The sequence below is a fragment of the Antechinus flavipes genome, chromosome 1, assembly GCF_016432865.1.
Source record: "Antechinus flavipes isolate AdamAnt ecotype Samford, QLD, Australia chromosome 1, AdamAnt_v2, whole genome shotgun sequence".
Lineage (NCBI taxonomy): Eukaryota > Metazoa > Chordata > Mammalia > Dasyuromorphia > Dasyuridae > Antechinus > Antechinus flavipes.
Window position 1 is genome coordinate 56,804,875 of NC_067398.1, and position 22,937 is coordinate 56,827,811.

General features: G+C 42.4%; 1 pseudogene; it reads right to left on the reverse strand.

The window, feature by feature from the left end:
* Nucleotides 1–20,635: 20,635 nt before the first annotated feature.
* LOC127548582 (splicing factor 3B subunit 4-like) lies at nt 20,636–22,626 on the reverse strand (annotated as a pseudogene).
* Nucleotides 22,627–22,937: the final 311 nt, after the last annotated feature.

Genomic DNA, 22,937 nt, shown 5'->3' on the forward strand with positions numbered 1-22,937 from the left:
AAGGAAGGAAGGAAGAAAGAAAGAAAGAAAGAAAGAAAGAAAGAAAGAAAGAAGAAAGAAAGAAAGAAAGAAAGAAAGAAGAAAGAAAGAAAAAGAAAGAAAGAAAGAGAAAGGAAGGAAGGAAGGAAGGAAGAAGGAAGGAAGAAAGAAAGAAAAGAAAGAAAGAAGAAAGAAAGAAAAGAAAGAAAGAAAGAAAGAAAGAAAGAAAAAAAGAAAGAAAGAAAGAAAGAAAGAAAGAAAGAAAGAAATGTTTGACAGGTGCGAATCATTCACTGAAATCAAGAGGTAATTTATAGTACCCACACAATGCCAAGAGCTTCTGAGGTATTCTACAAGTCTGTTAAGTGGACCCTGTGTAGATGATTTCTGAAGTTTCACTGGAAAAAGATCTGAATGGGTTGCAATTTGCACTGTTGGAGAAACATAGATGAGATCATATATCTATTGACCTATCAAATTTTAAGATGGTAATTGTCGCCTTCCCTCCAGGCTACTCTCCCACCTTGGCACTGAAACTCTCAAATTAGGTACCCAGAAGGTAGCTACCATCCCCATGGGGGAACTGATCATACAGTTCCTTGTGGGACTATATTCATAATATTATAGATCATTAGTCCCCGCTAGTGTGCTTCCAATTAACAGTAATCAACTAGACACAATTAATTTTTAGCAAAGGCATTTACCAAGATGACATAATGAAAATAATGGCTTAAAAATTTCCCTCCCTATAAACCTAGGATACAAACTCCCACACATACATGTATCATCTGTGTATAGATAAGACAAACTCACAATATAATGATAGTGGGGCATTCATGTATGGAACACATGGCTATAGGAACTCACAGCTCCTCTACTGTAGGTAGTTCCAGAAAAAAAAAAACAAACAACTTTCCATCCTTGAGGAATCATCTCCACAACTTTATTTATAATTGGCAGGGCTAAATCTCTTGTAAATCTATATCTACTGTTAGAATTCATACTCCTTCACGTTGCCTCTGACTTTGAGTGACTCTCAATCTCTGTTCACTGTGGGTCATAACTATGTGGGGGTCACATAATTGAATGTGGGGGAGTCACGAAATTTTGATTTATTATCAGTAAATGTTTGATTAATATAACTATTTTATATACCTATCTACCTGGGGCCACATAAAAATTTCTCAGGCAAAAAAGGCTCATGAGTGGAAAGAGGTTAAGCAGTCCTGCCTTAGAGTAGGTGTCTTACTCCATCGGCTGCACGTGGGACTCTCTTGAATGATCTAACTGTTGAATGGGATGCCTCCTGGGCAGCAGCTCCCTTGTCAAATGCCGTGGCAGATGGGAGGGAGAAGAAGGAAATCCCTTCGTTGTCCCCTTGAAAGTTTCTCTTTCTCAGGATGCTCCTAAGCTACAGTGGGAACCATAGAACTTTGTCTTTAGGAATTAACTATTTCAGGCCTTCTAAGGGTGTGGCCCATTTGTTTCTCACTAATGATTTTGTTTCCTTCTTACACCTCAGGGAGGAGGAGGTGTTCCTACTTGTAAAGGGAGACAAGGGTGTTAACAGCTTGTTAACACATTAAAACCTAATTATCTGTGAATATAGTCTCACTATGTCAACTAACTAAGGGGAATCCTCTTCCTCTCCTCCTCCTCTTCCTCCTCCTCCTCCTCCTCTTCCTCCTTCTCCTCCTCCTCTTCCTCCTTCTCCTCCTTTTCTTCCTTTTCCTCTCCTCCTTCCTTCTCCTCCTCTTCCTCCTGCTCCTCCTTCTCTTCCTCCTCCTCTTTCTTCTTCTTCTCCTCCTCCTCCTCCTCTTTCTTTTCCTCCTTCTCCTCCTCCTCTCTTTCTCCTCCTCCTCCTCCTCCTCCTCCTCCTTCTCTTCGTCTTCTTCTTCCTCCTCCTCCTCCTTCTCCTCCTTTTCCTTCTCCTTTCCTCCTTCTCTTCCTTCTCCTCATTATTGAGCTGTTCTCAACCTCCACATTCTCTTCATTGTCCCCTTCCAGATTGGTTCCTCCTTTGTCTATTTAAGAGGGATCCATCCCATATCTGGCAATCCTCGGTTCCTCCGTGGGCCAGCTTAATGCTGATGGAACCCTGTATGTGTGACCTTGAGCAAAGCAATTCTTTTGCACTTCAGTTTCTTAATATGTAAAAAAGGATCTCTAACATCCCTTCTGGCTTATGATCTAAGTTGAAGCTAAATCAGTCAGATCCATTCCCTGCTCAACTGTGTAGAAATGTATAGATAGACTACATTCCACCTTCCTCTTAAGGAAAAATCAAAGGAAGAAAGAGACCACCATTCATTGCTGTCCCCACTCCATCTCCCCTGAACTTTCTTTCAGGTCACCCAATTATCCTGGGAAGCCCCATTGCCATCATTAGTTTGCCAGACTGTAGTAATAATAATAAGTAACATTTATGAAGTAAGGTTTAGAAAGGCCGTCAGCCAAGAAGGATCAAGTGATTTGCTCCTAGTCACACAATAAGTGCCCTTGGTAGGATTCAAACTCAGGGCTTTTCGACACCAAATCCCAGCACTCCATCTCATTCCTCCAGCTGACTGCCTCAACACAAATGTTGGGTTCAGGTCTAATAGATGTCTCTAAATCCCTTTGTCTAGTGGGAACTCACTGTTCTGAAGCTACTTCTTGAGTCAATCCGACAAGTATTAAGTATCTACTCCATTCCAGGCTCTGTACTGGGAACACAGACAATGAAACAGTTCCCGTCTTCAAGGAACTTATATTTTACTGGGGGGATGTTCCCCATACACGGATGAGTGGTTATTTATTCAAATAAACAGAACTTTGTGGGATGGGGCCATCAAATGTAGAAATCAGGAAGCGACTGTGAGCTAAACCTGTGGGAGACAGAGATTTCGAGAGCAGAATCAAGAAGGAGCATGTTCCAGACAAGGGCTGCAGACTGCCAAGGAAGGAGTCAGGAATGGGACTATTGTGAAGTCTTGGTGGTTCTAGAAACACCATTAGTTCTTTTTTGTTTTTTTTTTTTTTGGCTGAACAACTGGGGATAAGTGACTTGTCCAGAGTCACACAGCTAAGAAGTGTTAAGTGTCTGAGACCAGATTTGAAGTCGGGTCCTCTTGACTTCAGGGACACTATTAATTCTAGAAGTATGTACCTTCCTCCAAGCTAGTCCCACTCTTTGCTACCCCACTTACCATCCTGCATAAAAAGTTCAACTTGCTCTTGTCTTTTCCTGCTCATTTGACAGTTTCTGCTCAATTCTGAAGAGATGAGAGCGGTGCAGATTGGGGCAGGATTTCATCACAAGCTGCTTTAATATTCAGGCTTGTTGTGACTGAAGCAGAGACCTCCTACACAGCTGTCTAGAGAGAGAGATACGGAAAACTGAACTTAGAAGAGACTTTAGAATATAGACTATGAGTACTTAGAAGGGTTGGATCTGGAAGGGACCTTAGGACACAGAATGTCAGGGTTGGGAGGGACCTTAGAACACAGAATGTCAGAGCTGGAAGAGACCTTAGAACACGGAATGTCAGAGTTGGGAGGACATAGAACATTAGACCTGAGAAGGAAACTAGAATAGAGAATGTTAAAGGCAGCAGAATGTATTTGATAGGATGTTGGATGAGTCAGGAAGTTCAAATCCTGCCTCAGACATTAGTTCTATGACCTTGGACCAGTCCCTTAACCTGTTCTGCTTTTTGTCTCCTCTTTAAAAGGAGAGACTTGTATTCATTGGTCTTTGTGATCTCTTCCAGCTCTAAATCTCTGGCGGGATCTTCTAGTGTCAGCTCTTTGTGGAAGGCTGGGGTCCCAGACAGTATAGGAACTTGCCTGAGATTCCCAAATCTCTTAACGGTCTGTGTAATGGGAGTCGCAAAGAATACAAAACAGCAGATGAGCCAAAAGGTGTCCAGGCTATATTTGGTTTGGATCACAGGATATACATATACATAGATATGCACACACATATGATTTTTCCACCAGATTTCCCTCCTTCATTATGTTTGGCGTGTGCTTGGGAAAAAATCACCTTGGCAGCAAACGTGGCTGCTCAACATCTTACAAGCCTAAGGGAGAAGCAAAGCCAACAGGGATGGGGAAGACTGAGGGTGTGTGCTCAGGACTGAGGAGCCCAGGACTCCCATTTCAGCATCTCCTTGGTAGATCTGTCAGAAGGGGGGCAAACACCATCCCCCCAATCTCTTTTACTGTGTCCCTTCCCCCCCCTTTGTCTGTCTCTTCTGTCTTTCTCTCTGTCTCTTCTGTCTTTGTCTCTTCTATCTCTGTCACACACACACACACACACACACACACACACACAACCCTCCTGGAAACTTGATTCACGGGTCTCTGGAAAGCGGCAGACCCGCCCTCAGCAGCAGCTTTGGCACATTAGTGCGGAGTTGGCTGGCACTGCCTCCCGGGCCCCCAGCAGCGCAGCAGCCTGGCAAAGCGGGCTCAGGAGTGGGAAGCGGGAATGCCCCTCATTGTCTTTAATTAAGGCATTCAGCAGAGCCCGGTGGAGCCAGGCCTGCTGGGGAGGGAGGAGGTCAGCTGCCTTCAGTGGAACACAATGCAGGGTTCAATTAAGTTGTTCTCCTTCTGTTTTTCATCTCTCCTTTTAAACAGGCTGCTGATATACAGCAAGCGATTGCCTTCTTGGAATCAAAGGAGATGGAAAGGAAGGAGGGAGGGAGCAGGGGGAAGGGAGGGCAGAAGGAGGAAGAAAAAAGAGGGGAGAGATGGAAGAGGAGAAAATGAGAAAGAAGCGGGGAAAGGGAAGAAGGAAGAGGAGCCAGAAAGGGGGAAGGGGAGAAGGAGGAAAGCAGACAGGCAGGAAAGGATCTGTTCCTGTACACTGCTTCTGTAGCTGTGACAGTCACAGAATGGGCTAGAAAGAGGGATAGGAGTGAAGGATGGGGAGGGAGAAGGAGGAAGAAAAAGGGAAGACAGGGCAAGGATTAGGAAGACACAGAATGAAGTTGCTGGAGTAAAAAAAAAGAATGGCTCTTAACACATTTTGGTCTCCCCGTTTCCAGCCTCAGCCGCTGGGTAGTGCCTGACAGGCAAACCCCCAGATCCAGGCTGAGCTGTGATGTGTCTTGTTCGATTCCAGCTGCCCAACGGGCTCCAAGAAGAGGCTGCCAGCTTGTCTGCTGGCAAGCCTACCTCCTTATTTTGTCATTATTACTCAGAAATCGAAACACAGTTGAGATAGTCTGAATTTCTTGTTCTGAAGTTGTTTTCCCCATTAGTGATGGAGATTTCTTGAAAGGCAACAGGAAGCGTGTTGTTTTTTTGGAAATGGCAGATGATCCAACTCAGGGATTCCATCCTTCAAGGATCTGGGGCTTTGAGGAAAGGCAGAGCCATGAGGGGAAAGCTTGGAATGAAAAGATCTAGGTTGGAATCCCAAATCTGAGACATAGGCTCTCAGAGTTGGAAGACATCTATCTAGATAGACCAAGCTGACCAAGAACTCCTTCTACTGCACCATCCTGGTGTGGTGGAAAACTCTATATCCCTATAATTTTATTCTTTTTCTTTTTCTCTTCTTTCTCTCTCATTTCCCCCCTCATTCATTCCCTCTTTCCTCTTTTTCTCTTTTCCTTTCTCTCTCTTGTCTTCTCTTCTCTCTTCTTGTTCTCCTTCACCTTCTCTCTCTCTCCTACCTCCCCCTCTCTCTGTCTCTTTCCTCAAGGATCTCCAAAGTCCTCAGTTTCTTCGTGTATAAAATGAGGTAGGCTGACTGGATGACCTTCAAGACCTCTTCTAGCTCTACCCTTATCAGGCTGGCTCAGGAATCCTGAGAGTGGCAGCCCCTCCTAGGCTACCCTAACTCTCATAGTCATAATGTATGGGGAAGTAGCTCTTGTGAATAAGGGGCCAGCCATTCCCACCAACTGACAACCAAATGCCCCCCTTTTTTCAGATGAGTTAGCTAATCGAAGCAGCAGGGCACCCTGCACACAGATAGGAAGCGACTCTGTCAGGCAAGCCACTACTATCACAAATTTGACCATCATCTTCTCCCATACCTTGATGGAGATAGCCCAGGACACTGAGCCCAAGAGCACCGGGAACACCAATGCTTCCATCCTAGAGCATCCTCCATCATCCTGGGTAGCAGCCCTTGTTGGAGGTGCAGCTTGGCCACTGCTTCTGTGTTAGAGGTATAGCTTGGCCACTGCTTCTGTAGCTGTGACAGTCACAGATACTGAAGATGAGGAAAAGTGCCTTTCGTTAAGGGTCTTCCTTCCAATAAGGATTTGCTACCAAAGTCCCTGGCCCTGTCAAATGGGTCAGTGTCAGAAACTGATATTGCTTTATTGGTGAACCTGACATTAAAGAAGGACCATGACTACCCTGTTTTGCAGCTGTCCCTTAAGAATCATGAGACTTTTTCATCCAACCATCCAAGTATTGTCTCCTCTTTGCGAACAGGGACTGTCTGGCCTTTCCTTGTATCCCCAGTGCTTGGCCCAGTGCTTTGCATACAGTAAGTGCTTAATAAATATTCCATTTGTATGATGGATTAGTAGACAATACCTGATATGTGAATGTTATGGAATATTATTGTTCAATAAGAAATGATGGACAGGCTGATTTTAGAGAGATGTGGAGAGTCTTACATGAACTGATGCTAAGTGAAGTGAGTAGAAGCAAGAGATCACTATACACGTCAAGAACAAGATTATGTGATGATCAATTTTGACAGACGTGGCTCTTTTCAACATTGAAGTGATTCAGGCCAATTCCAGTAGACTAGCAATGGAGAGAGTCGTCTGCATCCAGAGAGAGAATTATTGGGGATTAAATGTGGATCACAACATAGCAATTTTAAAAAAATCATTTGTCATTTGCTTTTTGTTTTCTTTCTTATTTTTTTCCTTTTGTGATTTTTCTTATGCAGCATGACAAATGTGGAAATATATATAGAAGAAATGCACATGTTTAACACATACTGGATTATTCATTGTCTGGGGGCAGGCAAGGGAGGGAGAAAAAATTTGGAGCCCAAGGTTTTGCAAGGGTGAGTGTTGAAAACTATCCTTGTGTGTATTTTGAAAATAAAAGCTATTATTAAAAAAAAGAAGGTAAACAGTACCTGAGGATAAGGGTCTCTGGAAATTTAATTTAAGTTAGATTAAATTCAAGGTGCGGGGAGAGGGTAAGTAAGATGATATAAGTAAAGGGGGATATAAGAAGTTTTTAAAGGCTGGATTTGCTGACTTAATGAATGGGCTGACTCTTTTAGCTTTGCCACCAAGGAGTGCCAACACTGAAATTTCCCTTCACAATGATACCTGTGGTGTAGAAGGAAGGGATAAAAACTTGGAAAGACTCCAGAGGATCCCTAGAGAAGCTGGGGTTGATTTTGTAATAGGCCTTCTCAACCTGAGCAAACAAAAGGGGGGTGGTGGTGGCTGCGCCTTATGGCTATTTACAAAATTAAAATGTATTTAAATTCATTTTGTTTGGAGATTTCCTGCTTTAATTTCCCATGGTCACTTGTGATCATTGGACATACCCTTGTGTGTCACAGAGATAGGGCTGGGAATCCCTAGGCTAGGGGCAGAAAATTGCTGAACTAGAGACCATCTGCTTGTATGGAAACTTCACCAGAACAGCAGATTTTGAAAAGCTGAAAGGGCTGTAGAATACCAAATGTCAGATCTGGAAGGATCCTAGAGCACAGTATCAGGGCCGGAAGAGGCCTTGGAACACAGAATCCTGGAGCTGGACAGCGGTGTAAAATACTAAATGTCAGAGTTGGAAGGGACTCTAGGACACAGAATATTAGAATTGGAAGCAACCTAGACACAGAATATCAGATCTGAAGGACCCTAGATCATGGAGTGTCAGAATTGAAAGGTGTTGTAGTTCAAAGAATATTAGAAATGGAAGGAAGCTTAGAACATAGAGTCATAGATGAAAAGAACCCTAGAATAGAGAAAGTCAGAGCTGGAAAAAAACTCTAGAACACAGATTGTAAACGTTAGAAATAACCTTAGAACACAGATTATCAGAGCCAGAAGGAATATTAGAACATAGAATGCTAAAAATAAAATAGACTTTCAAGCAAAGAAAGTTAGATAGATTTAGAACACACAGTATATGAACTGGGAAGAATTATGGGGCATAAAATATCAGAGCTGGGAAAGGACCTTGAAAGCATCTATCTAATTTCCTCTTTTTTGTGAATGAGGAAAATGAATCCAAGAGAAAGGAAATTATTTATTCAAGGTCACACAGTGAATTAGTAGCAGAGCTAAATTTCTTTAAGGAGATATTCTAAATAATTCTGATTACAAAGCAAAAATGGCTAAACCAAGATAAAACCAAGAGTCCATTAAAATAAATCAGAATCAGCAAAACATTCCATTTCACTGATTCTTACATAGAAATGAAAGTCAAGAAAGGATGTGGAAATTCTTTGGGGGAAAAAGTACATTATTAGATTCCCCTGTTGGTGAGATTTCCTGGGTGGTCTTTAGCAGCATGCAGAAGTTGGTGTAGTACAGACTATTCTTGGTTCTCCCCACCTACTCCCTTGCTGTGGGTCTCTTATTTCACAAGTTCCCCCTTTTCCCCAGGTCCCCGAAGTAGGCTTCTTCCCTTTTGGCCCTTCCAATCTTCCTTGTCTCATATCTCTGGCATGGGTCAGGTTGGAAATCAGGATCCCTCCCAAGGATATTTTCATTTTAAGAGAAAATAATGTGGTTTTTTTTTTTATTCTGGCAGTTAGATGACACAGTAGGGCTGAAGTTAGGAAGAATTATCTTCCTAAGTTCAAAAGTTCAAATCTGGCCTTAGACACAAGCAGTGTGACCTGGGCAAGTCATTTCATTCTGTTTGCCTCAGTTTCCTCATCTGTAAAATGGGCTGGAGAAGGAAATGGTGAACCCCTCCAGTATCTTTGTCAAGAAAACCCCAGAGGATCAAGAGGAATCAGACATGACTGAAAAACCTCAACAATTCTAATGGTGGAATTTCTGATAGTGATGGAAGGTAGGGGAGATTCTTGAAGAAGGAAAAAAGAGAGCTTCAAGCATCAAGGCTGAAGTGGGAATCAAACTTTATACCTTCTGTTTTTAACTCAAACCATAGTCTTCACACCTTTAGCTTCCTTCAAGCCAATCAGAAAATAGATCTTGTAGCCCTCTTCTTACAGACGTGAGCTCAATCACAGATTTTATTTCCTGCCTATTAGACTTTCAATTAGTCGGTCTAATAGCTCTTCTCTCCAGCACTTTCCTCTGGAACCTCCTAAACACTGAGCTAGCTCCGGCGATGAATGAATCAACCTCATCATCTCTTTGTCCAATCTGGACAATTACCAGCGCCATGGCAGGAAATGGAACTGCTTCCATTTGGATTGTCCTAGGAAGATTCTGAAGATCTCATGGCAAGATAAGGTAGCAGACACTGAGGTCCTTTGTGAACTGCTGAGTATTCAAACTTTCCTGCAGAGAGCCCAACTCCAGTGGACTGGCCACATGTTCCAATGATAAATATTTGTTTGCCCAGAAGAGCATTTGATGAGGAACTCACACGAGGCAATCACTCGTGTGGAGGTCGGAAAAAGCAATGCAAGGACACTCTCAAGAGCTCCCAGTTCTGTCCAGCCCATGAAGGAAGGCACTGTGTTCTGTGAGCAAAGCAGGACTGCAGTAGCTCAGAAGAAGTGAGATGTGCAAGGTTAGACATCTCTGCTCCAGATATTCGAGTCTGACCTGTGGGAGAGCCTTCCAAGCACACACTGGTCTGATCAGCCCCAGATGGGCACAGGGCATACACTCAGTCCCAATATGGGGATATCATTTTGTTCTCTGAGTTTAAAAGACAACAATCAACCAATAAAGTATCAAGAGTTGTATGAGATTCTGGAGATACTCAAACAAGGTCCTTGCCTTCTAGGAGCTTATATTCTACTGGGGATAACATATACATATGAAAGTATATGTAATGCACAAAGAAAATACAAGGTAAATTCTGCCCCTCCTGGACGTCCAATGAAATCTATTTGCTTCTTTACTTCCTGCTCATACCTAACATGTTTAAGATCTTCTCCTGGCGGTGTTTGTTTCAATCAGAGAGACGCTGCCCTGATAACTTGGGTCTACCCATCATTCCGCTTCCTCTTTCATCAATACTTAATTGACACTAATGATTATGACAATCCTCTGCAATTTCTACGGTTTTAACAACAATAATAAATTCACATTTCTTTACTGCTGCATCATTTGTAAAATGTGGTCATTTATTAGCAAATATTTACAAAGCTCCTTCTAAGAGTGGAGCCTGATATATCCCAAGAGCCCCAGATGGGAAATATTATGGGGCGAATTCTAGCGTGACACACAGGGAGCCAGGGAAAGGTATAAAAGACACAGCCCTTGCTCTCCTGAAGGTCACAGTGTAGTGGAGGGGTATAAGACATGCAGATGTCTTAATCTGACCACATAACAAATGCATTGGAGAGGTCCATCCCTGTGAGATCCCAGGGGGAAAATCACTGTTAACTCACTGAGGGGCAGAGAGCCGCTACCCTCCTGTTTTGCTCAGAGAGCACAGCACCTTCTTTGATATGGGCACGTCGCCGGGCCGTCCTGTGAGCTCCTGAGAGTGTTCTTGTGTCGCTTTTTCTGACCTCCTTCTTTTAAAGTACGGCATTTCAGTTGGGCAGAAATGGGGAGAAAGTCAGCAGGGAAAGATAAGTAGGGAAGGAATGCTGGGGTGCAGCTTTGCAAGGTGAGTGTTTTGTTGTTAATATTTAGGACCTGATTGTTTTCATCTGTGCAGTGAACTCCCAGTGTGAAATCTCCCTCCACTGATGCAGATTGCTAGTTCATGCATAACGTATAGCCTTGGGGAGCCACATCAAGCACTAAAAAATAAATTTCTTGACCAGTCACCTGACCAGTATCACAGGCAGAAATCGAACCCAAATGTTTCTTACATGCATGCCAGAGTCTATATTCATGACCTGCTCTTGACTGACTTGTCTAATTCACGCCACTCGATCTCTCTGGTCCTCATTCTCTACAGCTCTAAAATGAGGAGGCTGGGACAGATAGGCCAGGTCTTCAAGGAACATTTATTAAGTTCCTACTGAATGCCAGGCCCTGAGCTAAGCATTGCAAATACAAAGCCAAGAGAGTGGTGCTCTCCAGGAGCTCACCCCATGTAAAAACCATGTGTGGACAGCGATAACTCTCCTTGGTCCTGACCCTGAGGAACAGTTCCAGCCCACCTGCCCCAACATGCCTCGTGCCTGACATGGAGAGGGGCAGAAAAGGAAGTTCAGGGTGAGGGAGGGAGAGAAGAAATGCCTGATGGGAATTTCCCCTGCCTTGTGTTGTGACGCGTCTCTTAAGTTTTGAGAAGCAGTAGCTGTTCTTCACGTGAGTGTTATTTCTCCCTGTCTCGCTGGATCCAGACCTTACGTGACTCTTGTCCGGTCAGTAGGAGCCAATTCCTCCTCACTCAGCAATCCTTAAAGTGAATAACAACAGTAATTTAGCAAGAGGCCATAGAAAGATTTCATGGTAGCCAAAGAGAAAGGATTGGTTTTTTCTGTCTGTGCCCCAGCTTCCCTGGAATATGGAGTCTTGCCTGGTCTATAAGGCTGGAACATGGAGAGAGGGTAAATATATACCTAAGGTATATATATTCCTTAATATATTTCAGTCCCTAAAAGTTGCCTGCTTCTTTCTACCCTCATTACAGAGACACCAGGGCCAAGGCTTCCCAGTGCCACGTGATGCCCCTGAATCTCTCCCAAATTTATAAGACTTTAAAATCCCAATTTCTGTTGAGCAAACATCAGGGCTCCCCACTTCCCCAGGGGGGACCCCTCTGCTTTGTCCTCAGTCACAACCAAGGCTGGGGATAAGATGAACCTTGAACTCCAGCCCTTCTTTTCTATGTGGCAACCACTATATGGCTTTTCTTCAAAACACTTTTGTTCAGCTCTTTTGATGTTGCATTTGAAATATTCCACAAGAACATTCTCTTTCTGTCTCTCTGTTTCTGTCTTTTTCTCTCTCTCTCTTTCTGTCTCTCTCTCCTCTTCCCTTCCTTTCTTCCCTCTCATTCTCTCCTCTCTCCCTCTCCCCCACTTTCTCTCCCTCTCTCCCACTCTTCTTTTCCCTTTTCTTCCCTCTCTCCCTCTCCTTCTCCCTTTCCTTTCCCTCTCCTTCTCTCCCACTCTCTCTCTTCTTCCTTCTCTCCTTCCCTCCCTTCCCTTCCCTCCCCTCCCCTTCTTCCCCCCTCCCCTTCTTCCTCCCCCTCCCCGTCCCCCTCCTCCTCTTCCTCCTCCTCTTCTTCCTCCTCATTCTTCTTCTTCTTCTTCTTCTTCTTCTTCTTCTTCTTCTTCTTCTTCTTCTTCTTCTTCTTCTTCTTCTTCTTCTTCTTCTTCTTCTTCTTCTTCTTCTTCTCCTTCTCTCTCTCTCTCTCTCTCTCTCTCTCTCTCTCTCTCTCTCTCTCTCTTCTCCCCTCTCTCTCCTCTCCCTTCCCTTCCCCCCTCTCATAAAAAATCCTAGAGACTGCAGGACTTAGTCAGAAGCTCTATTGTATACAAATATATGTACCTGTGAGGAGAAAGGAAGGAGAGAGGAAAGGGAGATAGTGGAGGAAGAGAGGAGAATCTTAGATTCATAAAATTCTAGAATATTAACATTGGAATGGACTTAGTCCAGTCTCCTACCCAATACAGCAATCCCCTTCATATGATCTAGATCTTAAAAAATAATAACTTATTTTAAAAATTACAGGGGCAACTAGATGGCGCAATGGATAGAGCGCCAACCCTGAAGTCAGGAAGACCTGAGTTCAAATCCAGCTTCAGACACTTAACATTTCCTAGCTGTGTGATCCTGGGCAAGTCACTTAACTCCAATTGGCTCAGTAAAAATAAATAAATAAATAAATAAATAATAGTTGATGATCATTATTTCATTTAATGCTACATACAACTTTTTCAAATAGGAAGATACAATGGCTTTTATCCCCACTTCACAGAGGAAGAAACTGAGGTTCAGATTAAATGGCCTCTCACTGTAGTTACTAAAGAGTTAAGACGTGGTTCTGGGTCTGCTACATCTGGGTTCAGTGTTTACAAATCAAAGAATCTTTCCACTATATAAGTAATTCTAACTGTTGCCACTCCCTCATCTTTTCTGTACATTTTTTTCTCTAATAATGAACATCTCATCACACTCAGCCAGGCTGTTCAGAGGAAAAGAAGTAGCTAGATGGCAGAATAAGGGATGTTTGGTGAGCAAGTTACACAGATACAGAGCAGCAGCATCAGGACTTCCTGGCCCAGAAGTTTTGTCCTATCCCCTGAGAAGATTGGTTTCTTCTCTCAATCCTTCCCACCCCTGCTTCATCCTTTTAAAAAATGAAAAGTCCAAGAGACATAATTTCGAAGTAATTAACAATCAATTATGGCTAGCAAATAATTAATAAAGTATAGTCATTTGGCTTTTTCTCATAAACTAAAAATGAGCCTTGGGAGTCTCTGAATACTTAAAAGCCTTTGGAAAAGGAGGTGTACCTGAGGGTAGAAATCAAGTCTTACTGGTTAACAATCAATTACCAAAATCCAATTTAAAAAATCAACATACTAATGAAGAGAGAGGTAGGCAAATCTTTTGCTCCTCCTTTAGCAAATGGGACCTAATCATGAGATTCAGCTGCTTTCCAGCACTCTGGGCAAAAGTCCTTGGACCTTGCTGATTGCTTTTTCCCTCCAAAAGCTGGTCACCCTAAATTTTAATGGAAGGTTCCAAGGACAAGCAGGGGCTTATTTTCTAAGGACAATATCTCATTTAGATTGGATTTTGTTTGCAAGATCTCCTAGTTGGGTGGAGTTCCATCCAAGATGGAAAGGCATATACTCCAAGGATCTGGGTCATTTCATCATTAGCAATGTCCTTCAGACTGAATAATGGATGAACTTACAGGAACTGATTTCTAAATAAGGATATAGAAAATTAAAATCTTAATTTCAATTAATAATTGGTTATTGATAGAAGAGAGAGATAATTTCTCTTAATCCCCAGGTCAAGTAAAGCCTTTCCTGAACCTCTCTGAACAATAAAGAATTATCTTCTGTTATTATCTCTGCAGTTTTCTTCCCTCTTGGATTGGATCAATTAGCCTTAAATCCAGCCCTAGGATTTAATTCTCAACTTTCCAACCCCCTTTTGGAGACTCCATTCCCTTTCTTGCTCTGACTCAACTCTTATTCACTGCAATTTCTCTTCCCAACAACTGGAGCCAATGTCTCGTTGACCCTTGTCCTTCTAATTTCCTGCTGTTCCACATTAGTGTTTATAAGTGCACCTATTAACATAAAATGTGTTTGAACAACCCTCTTTAACATTGATTAATATTCAATTTTTATATCAGATGTACATAAACATCACAAGGACACAAGGGACAGTGTCACAGAGTGGACAGAGATGTGACTTCCAAGCCGCGAAGACCGCAGTTCAAGCTCTGCCCCTGACATAGACAGATTATACGACCCTGCACCAATCACACAACTCCTCAAAGACTATTAGTCGCACAGAGGAGACTGTTCTGTGTTGAGAGAGGAGTATTCCCTATGCCAATGAAATCCCGGGTCCAGTCTCTATTCCCGGTCTCAACAGCCATTTTTCAGCCCCGAAGAAACTTTCTTCCTATAGCTCCCTCTCCTGACTGGTGATTAGCTCTCCTGGACCATTATTTCAGACATAACTGGGGGTCTGGGATAAATGCAGGTACTTCTTCCTGTGCAGGACACTGGAGAGATAATTGTCAGAGTCTGAGTATGACCCATACTCTTATTACACACAAAGCCCAGTTACATTTCCCGCTCTACTCTGGCTATCTCCTCATCAGCCACTAGCCAAATACCATGTACTCTTTCCTCTCTCCTCTCTATCTCACTTTCCTTTGCTGACATGATCATATCAATGATGAGATGTTTCAGTGAACTTCTCTAACCCTAATCCCCAGGGAGGGGGAATCAAAGTTCTCCTCCCTGGTCCCCTTATATATTATTTCCCCTAGAAGAATATACGCTCCTCTAGGGCAGACTGCCTTTATATTTCTATGATTTAGACCAAAATGTCTTAAACCGTGGCTCATGACCTCATATGGAGTCTTATAATTAAATGTGGGAATTGTGAAATTATGATTTATTGTCAGTAAATATTTGACGTGGACACCTTTATACTTGGGGTCGCATGAAAATTTCTCTGGTGTAATGAGGTGGAAAAAGTTTAAGAAACTGAGTTAGAGCAGTGATTGTCACATAGTGAGTTGGGGTGCTTTTTTATTCATTTGCTCATTCCTTTATTCATTCATTCAATTCCTATCTAACCTATCTGAAAGGATTATCTACATAATAGTATAGAGATAGGAACTGGAGTTGGGATTTTGTTGAGTAGAGGGAACTCTTGTGGAAGCGTTTCCCTTTTTCAATGCCAGTCAATACATTTTCTGCAGCATGAGATCTGAGGGGCTCTGTTTGGTCTTTGAAGGTGAAAGTAGAAGCAATGGGCAGATTCAGGGTGACTATCTGGCAACCAGTTCAGTCTACAAGGAGAAGGGCTGCCTTTGAAGGTCCTGAGTCCCTCTCAGTGGACATATTGCCACCTCCCGGATGAACAATGCCGGATGCATCATAATGGGGACTCTTTTTTCTGGTATTAGCTAGCCCACATCAAATATACATAACTCTGAGAGCTGTGTGAAGCATTGAGAGATTAAGTGACTTGGCTAGAACTACTCAATCAGGATCTTGAATCTGGCTCCTAGTTTGAAATCCAGCTTTTTAGCTATTATCCTAGGTTGCCATGCTGCCTCTTTCTATATTTATGTACGAGCATGTATACATGCAATGTACATGTGTGCAATGTATACATTCATAATGCATATCCACACTTGCATGCATACATATATTTATTTATAAACAAACATATATATATATGCTCATCATATTATACATATATCTATCTCTCTAATTTATATAGCACATTAAGATTTGCAAAGCACTTAACAAATATTTCATTCTATCTTCACAACAACCCTGGGACATAGGCACTTTAATTATACCCATTTTGCAGAAGAGGTAACTAATTTTGTCTGATGCTCTATTTATCTTTCTATCCAAAACTCCACCCAGTTGTTTTTCTATAGATTTATCTCTAACTCTATTTCTGCCTATCCAATTGGTGTCTGTATAACTATTTAGATTAAGGCTTCTTAAATTTTTACATTTATGATCCCTTTTCACCTGAGAAATTTTTATGATTCCAGGTATATAGGTAAATAAAATAGATACACAAATCAAACATTTATTGATAATAAATCATAATTTTGCAACCCTCACATTCAATTGTGAGATTCCATATTGGGGTCACAAACTACAGTTTGAGAAGCTGGGCTTTAGATAAAGATAGATACAGTTATATCTAGAGATAGATATGGGCACCTGATGCTCATATATTTTATGATCACAAAAAGAAAGCCAAGGATAACTGAGCTGTAAGGACAGCAAGTCAGCAGCTGAAGGCAATAGCCCCAAGGGAACCCCAATGTCTCTTGCATTTAGGGAATCCCTGTGAGCAGCACGTAAAAGCTGGGAGAAGTTATGTCCTTGGTGGTTTTAGGAGGGCCCATTTTATGACTGGTTGTCCTTAACAGAAGGAAGGTAATGTGCCAAGTACAGATTCTTCATGATGAAATAGTATGACCTGAGAGGAAGGGAAAGGTCCTCCTGGTGGCTTTACCTGCATATATATGTTTCCCTTAGTTGTATCTGAGTGAACATCTTAAAAGTTTTCTTTTCTCTCTTGGGACTTTTAGGGTCAAAGAGAACAGAATTTTGGGGGGTTAGAAGGAGCTTCAGTGGCCATCTAGCTCAGCCAATGTACCCCAAAAGGAAACCCTGTTATGGCACATAGTAGGTGCTACATAAATGCTTATTTCTTTTCTTTTACCATGTTTCTCCATAAGAATAGCCTAAGATATTTTTAATCAAATGTTTTACAAAAGTCTAGGTAATTTATATCTGTAGTATTTTCCTGACCCTGTCAAAAACAAAAACAAAACAAAAAACAAAAGGAATTACCATTATCCTGACAAAATGAAGGAAGGGGAAGTGTTTGTCACACATTGTCCAAGGAAATACCGGTGAGTTTATTTATTTTGTGTGATGAGAAATTATCCATTCACTGTTTACTAATGACCACTTGAGTAGCTTCATTAGGTTCCAACTTAATGACTTTTCTTAAAATTATTTTCCCCCCAATTCGTTAAAACAATTTTTAACATTAAATTTTTTATTATATATTTTTTCTCCTCTCTCTCATCTTCTCTCCTTTTTTCTCCTCTTTTCCTTCCTCTATTGAGAAGGCAACCAATTTACTATAGGCTACACATGCGCAGTCATACAAAACATATTTCCATATTAGTCATGTTGTAAAAGAAAAGGAAAAACCAAAAAAAAAAAAAAAAAAAAACCCAAACAAGAAAAAGAAAGTACACTTTGATCCACATTCGGATTCTTTCTTTGGAGATGGATAGTATTTTTCATCACGAGTCCTTCAAAATTGTCATAGATCAGTGTATGCTGAGAATTGCTAAGTCATTTGCACTTGCTCATCACACTATATTGCTGTTTCTGTTTACAATGTCCTCCTGGTTCTGCTCATTTCACTTTGTATCATTTTGTGTAAGTCTTTCCAGGTCTTTCTGAAAACATTCTGTTCATCATTTATTATACCACAATAGCATTCCATCATAATTATATGCCATAAGTTGTCCAGACATTCTCAAATTGATGGGCATCTCCTCAATTTCCAATTCTTTTCCACCCACAAAAAGAGAGGCTATAAATATCTTTGTACATGTAGATCCTTCTTTATCACCCCTGTCCTCCATCTTTCAAATCTCTTTGGGATTCTGACTGAATAGTGATATTATTGGATCAAAAACATGTCCTAAATTCCAATTACTATCATTTTCCTTGTCTGTCATATTAGGCCGTCTGTAAGTGTAAGTCAGAATTGTTTCAATTTGCATTTCTCTAAATAAGAATTTTAGAGCATTTTTTCCATATGATAATACATAGTTTTGATTATTTCATCTGAAAATTGCCTGTTCATATCCTTTGACCATTTATCTTTTTTTTCAAGTCAAAGTCCTTTATTTTGTAAATAAGAAAACTTCATAGAGGTAAAGAGCCATGCCTACTGGAACATAGGTGACAGAATTCAACCATTGTTACTTTTCCTCTAAATATGGTGCCCACTACACTATATCAGCACATTGCACAGTGTTTGACCATTTATCAATTGAGGAATGGCTCCTATTTTCATAAATCTGATTCAGTTTTCCAAATATTTGAGAAATGAGACCTTTAACAGAGAAATTTGCTATAAAGATTTTTTTCACAGTTATGATTACTTTTTCTGTATTTCCATCCATCCTTTCCCCACTTTGTTTATCCTCTTTCTCTTTCCTTTTACCCTGTCCATCCTCAAAAGTATTTTGCTTTGGATTACTACCCCAATGCACCCTCCTTTCTATCAGCCCCTTCCTTCTTTTATCTCTGTGCCCTCCTACTTTCCTGTAGGGTAAGATAGATTTCTATTCCTAGCTGCCACTCATGACTCTTATTTAACACAGAGTTCTAACCAGGCAGACATTTGCTTTATCAACCCAAGGTAAAAAGAAAGAGAGGCAGGTTGCCAGAGGCAAATATAGTTAATGCAGCAAAGATTTGCAGCTGTGAAAGATAGGGCATCAGGAGAAAAGGCAAAAAACCTTTTTGTGGGATAGGGAACGACAGACTTGACCCATTTTTTTTTTCATGGACCAATCCTGCCTGTCGGAACCCTCTTTTTCCCTTTCAGTAAGTGCTCGTTGCCATAATGCAGGATTTAAAGCAGAATCTGGAAGGATTGCTTAAAATCATCTAATCCAATCCCCTTTGTCTTATTAATGAAAAACTGAAACCCAAGGAAGTTAACTATCTTGTCAATGGTCAAATGACTGGTAAATGTCAGAGCCAGAATTCACTTGGAAGCTGCTGGTCAAAGCTTGTTATTGCCAAGGTGCCCTGGCAAATGGAGAGGGTCCAAACTGGTTTGAGCCACTAGTCAAAGATGCCGCCCGTTTGCTCCCTTGCTTCTGTTCTGGCCTGGCCTGGTCAGCTATGACGTCAGGGCTCGGGAACCCAGGCCCATTGGATCTCCTCCCTTTGGACAGACAAAGCCATATAACAGATTTCTAGCTTCTCCTCTTTCTACTTGGCTGCTGAAACTTCCATGAGACTGAATCTTGGAAGACAGCAATTTCATGGGTCCTGGAGGCTCCTGGGTTTCCCTGCTGGCCCCTGTTAATTGGACATTTTGGAGGACTTAACGGGTTGAACAATTAACTCAATTGTGGACAGAGAGACAAGCTGTCACTGCTTTCCCTTGCAGCCAAAGAGAACCCACTTCCCCATCACCCCCATTTTCCTATTTTCCTGCACAGCTGTGCAATGAAATAATAATTTCATTAAGTGCTTCCTTTCCTGAATTCCACATTGATGTCAGTCCATTAAAGGGGGAAAAAAGCTATACACACGGCTGATTTAGTCTAATTATTCTAGACCCCAGTTGTGAATCCCTTCTGAAACACAGAACTAGCTCCTACCAGAGCTTAGAAACATTGGCAAGTCTGGGTTGGGGGATGGGGGTGCTGCTGCAGGTGGTTAAGGGTTACCTTTCTTTCACATATTGCCAAGTGTCTGCTGTGTGTAAGAGATGGTATTGGGGGCTGTCAAATGGATGCTGAGTGAAGAGCTGCAGTAAGGTATTGTGAGGAGAGCAGCAAACGGAAGGAGGGGACAGGAAGTTTAGGGTTCTGAGCCCAGCTCTGACATTAACTCACTGGATAACCTCGGTAGCTTACTCCTTTTTTCTGAGCCTTTCTTCAACTAACTGATCTCAAAGCATCCATCCAGATGTCTCATTCTATCTATATTGGCAGAGTTCAGAAAGGGACCCAGGTTATAGTCCATTCCTTTCTTCATTTCACAAGTGTTTATCAAGCCCCTATTATGTGTCAGGCACTGTGGTGGGCATTAGGGATAAGAGACAAAAGATACAGAGACTTGGGTATTATAGTTCACACAGAGTCTAAGTATTGGGATAGGAATATAGTAGAACAAGTAGGTGAGGGAAAGGGGCATAAAACAAAGTCCAGAGCTGTGAATGCGAAGGTCTTCAGACTATAGTAGAAAGAAGAAGACCCTTCAGAATCTACCTGGGAACTTGGGTTGGCCAAACTCTCCCAATTAGTGTGAGTTTTCAAATATCCTCTTGCCTACACAGGGAAGGAAGGCAGGCAGGCAGCAGGAAGGAAGGAAGGAAGGAAGGAAGGAAGGAAGGAAGGAAGGAAGGAAGGAAGAAAGAATATACCAAGCACTGTGCTAGCTCTTTAAAAATATTATTTGATCCTCATATCAACCTTGGGAGGCAGGTATAATTATGATTAATATTATTTTATTGGGTTTTTATATTTTATAGTCAGTAATAGCCTATAGACATTTATTAAGTACCTGCTACATGCTTGGCACTGTGTCCTGAGGATACCAATAAGAAAAAGAAAGACAATCCCTGTCTTCAAAGAGTTTATAGTCTAATTGGGGCACAAAAGCAGGCTGAAAAGGGGGAAATGGAGTAGGAGCTCTAAATGCCCACTAGAGAGGACACAGCTGAACTGGAAATAAAAGAGAGTCCTTGAGCTCAGCGAGTAGGGGGTAAAATATATGTTTGTTGTTGTTCAGTCATTATCAGTCAGGTCCAACACTTCATGACCCCATTTGGGGTTTTCTTGGCAAAGGTACTAGAGCACTTTGCCATTTCCTTCTCCAGTTTGCTCAGGGTTACTCAGCTTATAAATTTCTAAAGTTTGAATTAGGAAGATGAGTCTCCTTGACTCTAGGCTTGGGTCTCTATCCACTGCACTTACTCATGCCTTACCCTTTAGAAAAATCACCCTGGCAGCCAGTAATGGGTTGGCGGGAGAAGGCACCTGGAGGAAGGGAGATCTATCAGAAGTCTATTGCAGTAGTTCAGATGAGAGGTCAACAAGTAGGTTGTTTATGAATGGAGAGGAAGCCTATGTGAGAGTGTCAATGAAGGTAGAAACCTACATGAAGGTCTATGAAGAAAGAACTGACAGTGGTTTGGTTACGTAGGGTGAGTGTGGCTGTTATTTATCCATTTCTCATTTTGTTATTATGGGATAAACAAGGGATCTGGTTTTATTCATTGTCATTATCTAGGAAAGTGGAGCCCAACATAGAAAAAAGTCCAGTATGGGTGAGGGAAATAACACTGGAAAAAAGGACAAATGTGAGGAAGAAGGGGTGCTTCAGACCCAAGGGGCAGCAATTCCTCTGATTGGCTCTACTGAGGAAGAGGACCCTGAAGGGTACCACAAGGACATATTGGAGATTGGGGGAGGGTCAGGATATGGGGTAACCATAAGGTAGAGGTTGGTTATCTATGGGGGAGAAGGTCCTTCCATACCATGAGAAAGTCTGGGGCCTGGGTGATCCAAAAGGGGGTCCTTGGGATGGCATTCTTATAGGAGGGAGGCCAGGATGAGACATTCCTGGTGGTGGTGGAGGGGACTGTCTCCCTGAGCCTGGGGGCTTGCGTAGGAATGTCCCAAGCCATGGGGATCATGATGGGCTAGCTGCATCTGAAACATATTCACCTGCATGAGGTGAGGGATGTGAGTATCCATGTCCAGGATGCCCGGGCTTGGGGGTTCCTGCTGATGGAGAGCCATGAGCTCCTGCCTCAGCTGGCACAGGAGTGGGTATTCCTGGAGGAAGGGCTCCAGGAGGTGTGCTGAAGGTGGGAATGAGCCTGGTGGGGGCATACCTGGTGAAGGGAGCCCAGACCCCAAGGAAGGCAGCAGGATTAGGGGCAAAGGGTGGGGATGGAGCATCAGTTGATGGAGCGGCTCTGCCCAAGACAATGAATTTTGGGCAGATTTTATTGCGAGGCTGCAGAGTTATAAACCCTTTTTGAAGGCATAGGATATAGTGACTGGCTGACTTCACAGATATTTCCCATTCATGGCCTTGATTGTCCTATCAGAGACATCAAATGAAACAAAATTAATAAAGACATAACTCTTGGAGTTGTCCGTGTATGAATCCTGAATCACATATGAATGTGTCTGAAATTACATGATCTTGTGACTTTGCAAAATCATCCCCAAGAAGCTGAAGGCATCATAGAGCAGCTTCTCATCATTCGTAGGGTCCAGGTTCCCTTGAAAATTGTGGCCCCTCGTCCAGATTTTTGTTGTGAGCGGATGCTTTGTTCACTCATATTGGCTTCCCATGATATAAATGGCACAGCCCCCATCCTCTTCACTCAGAATTTTACTCTTCACTCAAATCCATAGCCGTGGTGCTGCCCCATGACTTGGCCCTGGGGTATTGAGTGTGGACCACGGGCCCTGCCGGCAGGAAGAGCTCCCAGAGCAGTGGCTCACTGCCCTTGTCGTCCAGGCCCCCCACGTACACTGTGGCTTCCTGACCTGATTCCATTTGGAAATGGGCCCTGTCGCCATACTGAGTGTGCTCCCACCATCCCCAAGAACGGCTCCATATCCTGCCCTTCATTTTTGAGGACTACCGTAACACCAGGGAGGTGATGCTAGAACGTGCAAATAAATTGGATTTAACGAGGGAGAGCTGTGCAAAGTCACCAGCCTGACATTCGCCTCCAGAGCATGGGTCCAGTGACGAGATATAGATCAGAACCCTGAAGATGGCCTGGGTGCAGTGAGGGACTTTGGTCTTTTTAAGGTAAGTTTTTTTTTTTTAAACAGGTCTCAGTTTGACAAGGCAACCACACATTCAGTGATTAAGGGGAGTTAAG